Raw genomic sequence first — 9,585 nt, forward strand, 5'->3', positions numbered from 1 at the left:
ACCACTAGCTAATACCACAAATAACATATTAAACAGAACATAGTTCTGTAAAACAGAATTTCACAGGATTTTTTTCAATATTTTGAAATTATCAGTTACAATAACTGTTGTTTTTAAGGTCAGTGCTATTAGGAATTTTTCTGGGTGTTAAGCGTTTTACAGAGTTACACGGTGATATATAAAAGCCATCGAGAGTTCCCAGTATTTTGACACAATACCAGCATTGTGTTTATCTCCAACACCCTGCACAATGCCAGACACATAGTAGGTTCTCAACATTGGACGGATAAGTGACAAAATAAAAACATTGAAATTAAAAATCTGACAGAAACTTGATTTTATTAATTCAAATATGACATTGGTAGTCATAATCACAAAACGGCAGCATGAATCAGTGCTATAGATCTAAAAATGTACCCCTGATCCTGGTCTTCCCAAACATTTCTGATGTAATGTTTCGTTTCTATTGATATAACCAGTTGCAGTAACATGTTTTGTTTTCTTAATTTTCCCTAAAGTAGCTAATAGACACTAGAGTTTTAAAAATAATTTTTTCCTGCTTTGCATCTCAGATTTGCAATTCATTCAAACTGTATTTATATCAAATAATAGTCTGATATTGATGTGCCTAATTTATATTAAATATCTTCATATTGGCTGGGCACGGTGACTCATGCCTGGTAATCCCAGCACTTTGGGAAGCTGAGATGGGTGGATCACAAGGTCAGGAGCTCAAGACCAGCCTGACCAACATGGTGAAACCCCGTCTCTACTAAAAATACAAAAATTAGCCGGGTGTGGTGTGGCGTGCCTGTAATCCCCGCTACTCAGGAGGCTGAGGCAGGAGAATCGATTGAACCCGGCAGGCAGAGGTTGCAGTGAGCCGAGATCACGCCATTGCACTCCAGCCTGGGAGCCTGGGTGATAGAGCAAGACTCTTAAAAAACAAACAAACAAAAAAAAACAAACTTCATATTTTTTCCTCCTATTTTTGAACTACATTAGTAAATGATGTCACCTTTTTATAAAATATGTGTTTGTTCAGCAGTTTCCAAATGGTTATAATGTGCCTAAACCCATAGTTAGTACTGAAAAGTAAATTAAATTTAGCTTTCCAACCTTTCCTGTCACATGGTATAAATAAAAAAATGCTGGCCAGGCGTGGTGACTCACACTTGTAATTTCAGCACTTTGGGAGGCCAAGGCAAGCAGATTGCTTGAGCTAAGGAGTTCAAGACCAGCCTGAGCAACATGGTGAAATACCATCTCTACTAAAAATACAAAAAGAAAAAAAATCAGCTGGGTGTGGTGGCATGTGCCTGTGGTCCCAGCCACTCCAGAGGCTGAGGTGGGAGGATGAGAGGATGGCTTGAGCCAGGGAGGCGGAATTGGCAGTAAGCTGAGATCAAGATCGCATCACTGCACTCCAGCCTGGGCAACAGAGTGAGGCCCTGTCTCGAAAAACAAAACAAAACAAAACAAAACAAAAAGTTGTGCTTCTATGCACATGAAATTTCAAAATCATTTCCCTAGATGTCCTTCCCGACTCATTTGCCACTCCTCAGCTCCATTCAGCCTCAGATGAATGCAGAGCTAACAACACAGAACCCTGCCACTCACATTGTAGCCCCAAACCAGCAACATTGTCATGCCCTGGAAGACTGATAGAAATGCAGAATCTTAGGCCTTACCCTAGACCTACTGAATCAGAGTCTGCACTTTTTTTTTTTTTTTTTTTTTGCATTTTAATAGGATCCTCTCTTGTATAAGCATATTAAAGTTTGAGCAGTATTGATGTAGAGGTCCGTATTCAAGAACACATCTATTGAGCCTGCTAGCATAGTAAACAGTTTTGAATGAGGGATGCTATTGAAACAGATTATGAAATGAGTTGGTTCATTTTGCATGTTTATGGGTAACACAGTAGTTTCATGTTTTCTGTTTCATTTCAAGGTATCAATGCTGTAGATGATGGAAGAGGCTTCCCACAGGAAGGTGCCACTGGTCAGTTGTGCCTATATCCCTTTGGCTGGAAATGCAGAATATGAATTGATCAGTTATCTCCAAGCCATTGCTTAAAATATAACATGTTTTGGACCCAGTACACACATTGTTACAACTAATACAGATTCCTATTAAATATTAAAAGTAGTTCTGGTTTATTAATCAACAGGGAAAACATCTTCTCCGAAAAACTTGGAATAAATTCAAGGACCAGCTTTTACCCAAATACATGGGTAGCACAGTTTATCACGTAGAAAGTCCATTAATGCTCTGATCTTCTGAATCTGAAAATGGAGACTATTAAGATATTAAGATTTCAGAGATTTCAAGTCACATTATAATGATAAGCGTTATTCATAAAACTTGTTACCTTTAAGAAGGTGGAAGTGGCAAAGCATACTTCTTTTTGTTCCTCTGGTGTGAATCCAGCCTCAGACTGAGTGAACTGTGATAATTATGAAAATTCATTACAGAGTCCAGGTGGCCTGCAGTTGAAGATCTTCAGCCATTTTTGCCTCAGTTAAATCCAGCCCTTGTTCTCTGCTGGAAAATGTGTGGACATTGAAGCTTGAGCTCCCTCTTAAAGCAGTTGGCTGGAATACTTTTGTCAGAATACAGTACATTTCTATTACATCAGAAATATATTTTCATCTCTTCTAATCTTCTTAAATTGGGAAATTTACGATAGCAATTATGAAGATTGTTTTATGACATTCTTTTGTCAGTTTGGCTTTTTAAAAATCTCTTTTTAGATTATTTCTCCTGTTCAACATAGTAAAAATATTGAATTTCTCTTAATAATTTCTAATAGGTCAACAGATTTACCCTCCAGTGATATCTGTATTATTTGTTTCTCATCTCATCAAAATTATGACAGGTAAACTATATTTTTCCTTAAACACCTATTAAGATTAAATTATGCAAATCATCAAATAAAAATCATAAAACTTTTGGAAAGTTAGTTCAACATGAACTAAAATGGATGCTGTTTGGAAATTTAGTTTGAGATAAACTAAAATGGTGTGTTTGTTGATGCCAGAATGTTCAGCTTCAGTCAATATGATAAGCTCTTGTGCCTTGTATGCACTATTTAAAAAAAGTTTTCTTGAGTCCAGTATAATTTATGTAAATGTTAACAATTAGAATAATACTCTGTATTTTTTTTGGTACTGATTTTGAGAATTTAAAGCAGATTACCTTTTAAAACTGGACCAACTAAGTAATTGGTATTTAATCCAAGAAAAAATGGTGATAAACTTTTCAAAATCTTTGTTAAACCAAACATTCAATACAAAATAAACTAGAAGGCCAGAGGATAATGGAATAAAGGATCATTGCAATTACTTATCCTTCCTAAAAGTATAGTTTTATATTAATTGTGCTTATGGAGGAAACAATGTCAGCCAAGTCCATTTTATAGTCAGAGTGCAATTCTTTGAACAATAGAAAAATCTGCAGTCTTTTACAGATTTGTTTTAAGCTAACGAGTTTCATCTGACAATCTGCTTCAAGAAATCTCAGAAAATATGATAACATTTTAACTTTCATTTTAGAGCACGTTTTGGTCATTTAAAAAAATACCTGAAGTGCCAGACTGGAACCTATAGCTACTGCTAGAAGTCTTAAAACCAACAGCAGCACAGGATGTATTAAGAATTATATGAAGTCAGGTTTTTTTTTCCAAAGCACAGTACTATTAGCTGTTTTGGTGGACAGGATTCGATTAAGTATTCCCTCTTGTCAAACTGGAAGCTAGGGGAAAAAGAGGGATTTTTATCCTTTACTCTGCTAGAGTACTGTTACGCCCCTTTCCCCCAGTCTTTTATACAATTAAATATATGTCAATGCACATTAGAATCAGATTTGAAAAAGTTAAAACAATGTCATTGTTGTAATTGTTCCCTTTCTGTTTTCATACAGTGAATAACCTTTAAAGGGTTGTTTTGTTTTGTTTTGAATTATAGGAGTTATAATTTTTGGAGATGATTGCATATCTTATTAGATATACAATACAAATTTATCTGAGTGAACCAAGTGCTAAATAAATAGATCTACATTTTGTACATATTTATATAAAATTTACCTTTAAGTATTTGCTTTAAAAAATTTAATGGCTTAACTCGAACTTGAAGACACATACTTCAACTGTCCTTATTGTCCATTAAACTGGTAATTTTGATTTTTCTTGTTTTTATAGATTTTACTATATAGGAATCAAGATTTAAGAAATTTTGCATTAAAAATAGTGTACCATTGCTTCATATACATTAGTTATTTGCTATTATGTAGGGAAGAGGATTGTTATTTCAAAGATATATTAAAGAACTGTTGTATCTGAATACAATCATGATGCATTCAAGGAAGTTCATATCCGTGAATTCACTCCTAATATACCCTAATAAAGTGGTTGATCACCTTCATTACCTGTCTATAAGAAATTGCCTTTGCACTGACAATATAAATTATTTTAAGCATACATTTTCCTAATAGTTTATTAGAGCTACTAATGGCAAAATTCATGTCTTCAGTGTAGTCGTAACATACGTCTTTGGGGGAGGGGTGGTGAGAAGATAAGGTATTTACTTCATAGTAGTTCAGTGATTCTGAGGACAATTAGAAACAGACTATAAAACTCAAGTACACTGTGACCAATGGGCAACTATTGGAAATACGGCATACATTGACAAAAAAAACTCAACTAGGGAAATTAAAGATATAAATCATATTTATAAAAAATTAGGCACGCAATCGTGATTCATGCTTCAAGAAAACATGAAAAACGTGTTACTCCATTATGTTATAAACTAGCAGATTTTCCCTATTTTGAAATACACGTAAACTTGCTCGGCTGATTCTGAAGTCGTACTGTATCCTTTAGTATATACTTATATTGTCAGATACTTGTTTGTACAAGTGATGGTTCTGATACCTTTGATCAAACATAGATACAAACCTCAGAAAATGGTAAATGCAAAGCAGTTTACATTGTAAATCATGCTGAAGGTATACTCCAGCACAACCATCCCACCCACACAGTCAGACTACAGATTCTGATCTGCAAATATTTTGACCAAAGTGACATTTCAACAAGTGGATTTTTCACAAATAACACGTTTAGTATCTTTCTGCAGAAATGTGTTCTTCCTAAGCAGAACACTACCTGGCTTAATCCCAAATGTTTTACACTTCTTTTCCACATACTTAGCCAGTTCAGCACCGATTTCCTCTTATATGTGGAAGGAGACTATGTTACATACCTGAAGTATTTGTTACTCTTTTACAAAGATACCACTAGGATTTTCTCACTGTCTTGGTAAAAATTGCTAGATTCTACTTTTTATTGCGAGTTTTAGCAATTTGATCTTGTAATGCCATGAAAAGCATTAGGTAGAAGCCAACATTAACATAGATTTTACAACTGAGCAATCTGTTCCCCACCAGATTTCCTCTAGAATTTATTACCAAAGGATCTTATTTTGTTATAGAACACAGGAAATTGTATTATACTTCATAATGTTGCAAACCATGCATTTTCCTTTTCTCTTTTCCATAAGATTTATTTTTTTTATTATGGTAGTGCCCTGGCTTGTAAAGAGTGGACATCACCAAAAGGATGAAATCAGGTAGGCTTGTTTCAAAGAAACTCCTGTGAACAAAGAAACTCCTCAAGAACTATGAACATGAAGTATCTCCCAGAATAATGTTCAGTGTTGCAGGAGACTCTGAAACAGGGCACCCATTTTTTTTCCTTCCTCAAATAGTCCCCTTGAAATGTGAGCAAACAACTACGATGATGCAGTCTAGGTATCTAATAGCTCAATCACCAACACCCCCTGAGAATTGTTCTTATACCAGCAAAAAGTTCAAATACAATAATCTGGGCAATGCCAATAGAAGACACTTTTAATCATTTGCAGACCTTTCTTGTTGCAGGAAAGTGAGGGCAAAAAACAAACTGGTGAAAAATGTTCAAAAATAGATCTTTTTGATGTTCTTGTTCATAGCCAGCATTCAGTATTTCTGTATTGTTTACATTTGGGGGAAAATGTCTGTTAAAACTAATCTTCTGAGTGGTTTGAGTACCAATTAAACCAAAGGGAAACCTGTAATAAGTTATTTTAAGCCCTGGTTTATGGCTAGTTCCCTATTGCTCAGGAAAAATACTACTACTTTATGGTTTATGAAGACAACCTATGATTTATGTTGCATCTTCCAGGTAAGGCTTACCAAAGGCTTACCAGTACAAGGAGCTGAATCCTACCTGAAATAGCTTCTGTTTGATGGATAAAGGTGCTTAATTGAAAAAAAAAAAAACGTATAATACTTCAAGTAACTACTACAAACACATAAAATTCTGTTGATGCTGAATTTAAAGATACTACAGAATATGTCAGTTCTCATGTTGTATTTTACTCAGTTATGAGAGCAAGGCTATTTTGTCAGTTTAGATTTTGTGTCTTTTTTCTGTCAGTATGTATGGCTCCCTAAAGTGTACTATTAAAAACATCTTAAATGAACTAATCAAACACTTACTGTGTGAAAGCTGAATACTTTAAAAAGCGACCTTAATTATAAGGTAATCTTGGAGTAGCATGCAAATGTGCTAAAGTTATTTAAAAAACATATACTTAGGCAAGAAGTAGAGGACAGCCCCAGAATGGCTACAATGAATGCAAGGAAAGCCTGTGTACACACATATAGCTCAAGAACGAGTTTTTATTATACATGGGTTTTGCAATGATACAAGATACTTGCTAACAACTTACAGTATTAGTTTTTTAGAAAAACCAAACAGGTATATGGCATGAGTGAAACAGTTCCCCATCAAAAACACTTAAAACCTTGACATGGCTAGTAAGATATAAAATATTAAGTCCCTTGGGGTCTTGCAAACTTGTATTTCCTAACAATTTGGAAGCCATGATGATATTGTCTGAAGCTAAAGAACTCCAATTTCTTGGTATGGTACCAAATATTCTTATCTTTTGGGAGAAAGAGTCAAAAAAGAAGAGTGTGAAAGCAGTGAATTTCCCCTCCTATGACAATAAAGCAAGAGGGCAGATTATATTCATGAATGATTCTCATGTACAAAAAATTCCTCCATACCAGGAAGGAGAGTATTGACCAGTTTATCTTTAAAAAGAAAATGAAGAGTAATTTTGGAGAAAGGTAGCTTGTTCATTCACCTTACAGACTATGGCTACAAAGCAATGAAATGGACTTCTAAAGAGAAATTGCTCAATTGCTTTTATACTGAACATTAAATGTAACTGACTAATGCTATAGAAAACTATATAATACAAGTTAGAACAAATGGAAGTTGTCTAGTGATAATGTAAATGAATCTTGTTTTTTGGAATTTTCACTCTATGGTGAATTTTAACTTTTAAAACCTGAAATGAAAATTCTGCAGGACTTGGATGTGTACAGTCCTACATTTCTATAATGTCTTAATAGAAAAATAAATGACAGGTAACATTGTTATAAATGAAGCTCTCATATAAATTACACCAACGTAGCAAATGGCATATGTGAACTGGCCTTCACTACAAAGCACTGACACACAATAATCAGTATTTTTCCTATCCCTTTATTTATAAATTCTGACACATTTATTTTATAGACATGAGATAACATGCATTCATAACTTGATTCCACCTCAGGTTGTCTACCCAGAGGAGCCACTGCATTTGGCAATGTGGATGAAACAGCAAACAGGACAGATATAGACCCTTGAGTTTCTTCTAGTAGAGAGGTGGACAAGCCTTCTTTTTTTTTATTTTTATTTTTTTAAAAAGGCCAGGTAGCAAATATTAGAGGCTTTGCAAGCTAAGACAAAATGAAGGACATTACTAAGATACTCAAACAAGGAAACTTTTTACAAAATTTTTATTCTAAAAATTGCAAACTCAAAATACCGAGCACAATTTTTTTTTTTAGTAATAGAGGTCTACTAATGGGAATAATGGGATTTTTTGGCAGGGGAGAGGAGGTAACATTTTGTTCAGTTTGGGCTAAAAGTTGGTATTCCCTCACTGGAATAAATTGAAAGTTAATCTGTTAATGCTGATGTGTAGTGAGATTTCACATATTTCATCTTTGAAAGTATCTTTTCACACAAATAGGTCGAGGTACTAAATACTGACACATCCATCCATGAGCATGTGATTTTACTTAAGCATATTCATCACTTGTAAGGCATTTGTAGGATTCATCTTTTTGGTATTTGCCCTTTAGCATGTCATTCATTCAAGATGATTCATTTCCAACAGAAGATTAAGAGGAAAGTCTTCAATTGCAGTTAAATACTTTTAAAATTTAAAAATTTTCTTTGCACTGCATCAAGGTCCAAAAAACTGCTACAGGAAAATATATCCACTAAAAATGGATTTGGCAATAGAGCGCTGTTTTAACTTCTGATAGCACAGAAAGTATATAAAGCAGCTTGACAATCTTGTTATTTAAAATTGAGTTTTTATTGAAATGAATTTACCATATTATGTTGTTTTACCTTGTAATTTCAGGTCAAATTCATTAAGAAACATTTTCAAGTCTGTGGCAAAAGCTAATTTCCAAAGCTACTCAGTGTTAAAAAAGTGTTTGAGGCCGGGCGCAGTGGCTCAAGCCTGTAATCCCAGCACTTTGGGAGGCCGAGACGGACGGATCACGAGGTCAGGAGATCAAGACCATCCTGGCTAACACGGTGAAACCCCGTCTCTACTAAAAAAAATACAAAAAACTAGCCGGGCGAGGTGGCAGGCGCTTGTAGTCCCAGCTACTGGGGAGGCTGAGGCAGGAGAATGGCGTGAACCTGAGAGGAGGAGCTTGCAGTGAGCTGAGATCCGGCCACTGCACTCCAGCCTGGGTGACAGAGCAAGACTCCGTCTCAAAAAAAAAAAAAAAAAAAAAGAAGTGTTTGAGGATGGTTCTTCTCATTCAGAAAAATTTCAATGTCAGCCAAGAACCCAAAAAATAAAAATAAATCTTTAGCACTCAAATCAAATCAGGATATTCAGCTTCTGTTTGTCACAAAAAATTTATGGAACTGAAGATGGTTAGGTCCACAAGAGCAAATGAAGTTCACTGTTGACTAGTTCGATAACACCAATATTTCCTGCAAACTACCTGCTGATGCATAATCAAGTGAAGAGCTATAGGCTTCAAACAACTTACATTTTCACAAGCTTTATAAATTTGACCAAATAAACTTTTTCTGCTCCATGCATTTTCTAATTTTCTAATTCTTCTGTTGTTTTCCACGAGTTGGGAATATTGTGATGTTAGTCTGATACTGTCAGTTTATTTTTTTACCAGTTACAGTGTCATTGCATCATAAACCTAATATGCCACCATATAATAAAATAGTCCATATTCTAGTATGCCTTGAAAACATATCAAAGTGTACTTTTTTTGTTCTGAGATACAGGGCATGAACTGGTAGCAGAAAAAGTAATAAATCTAGCAATACGCAGGGCATTCTAAATGCTTTCAGGTTATATCTGCATCACCATGATTCTGTAGCTTGCCAAGCAGCAACGTGAAACAAGACAGACTTAAACAGGTTCTGTAGCAGCTACTCAA

The 9,585-nt window shown here is 34.9% G+C and overlaps 1 protein-coding gene across 1 annotated transcript in view; it reads left to right on the forward strand.

Moving 5' to 3' along the window:
• ZDHHC2 (zinc finger DHHC-type palmitoyltransferase 2) overlaps positions 1 to 4,415 on the forward strand; it is a 67,223-nt gene extending 62,808 nt beyond the window's left edge. The window contains exon 13 of the mRNA XM_023216610.1: positions 1,954 to 4,415. The gene's annotated coding sequence lies outside the window, so the exon portion shown is untranslated. The remainder of the gene's footprint in view (positions 1 to 1,953) is intronic.
• The last annotated feature ends 5,170 nt before the right edge of the window (positions 4,416 to 9,585 follow it).

This window comes from Piliocolobus tephrosceles, chromosome 7 (assembly GCF_002776525.5).
Source record: "Piliocolobus tephrosceles isolate RC106 chromosome 7, ASM277652v3, whole genome shotgun sequence".
Lineage (NCBI taxonomy): Eukaryota > Metazoa > Chordata > Mammalia > Primates > Cercopithecidae > Piliocolobus > Piliocolobus tephrosceles.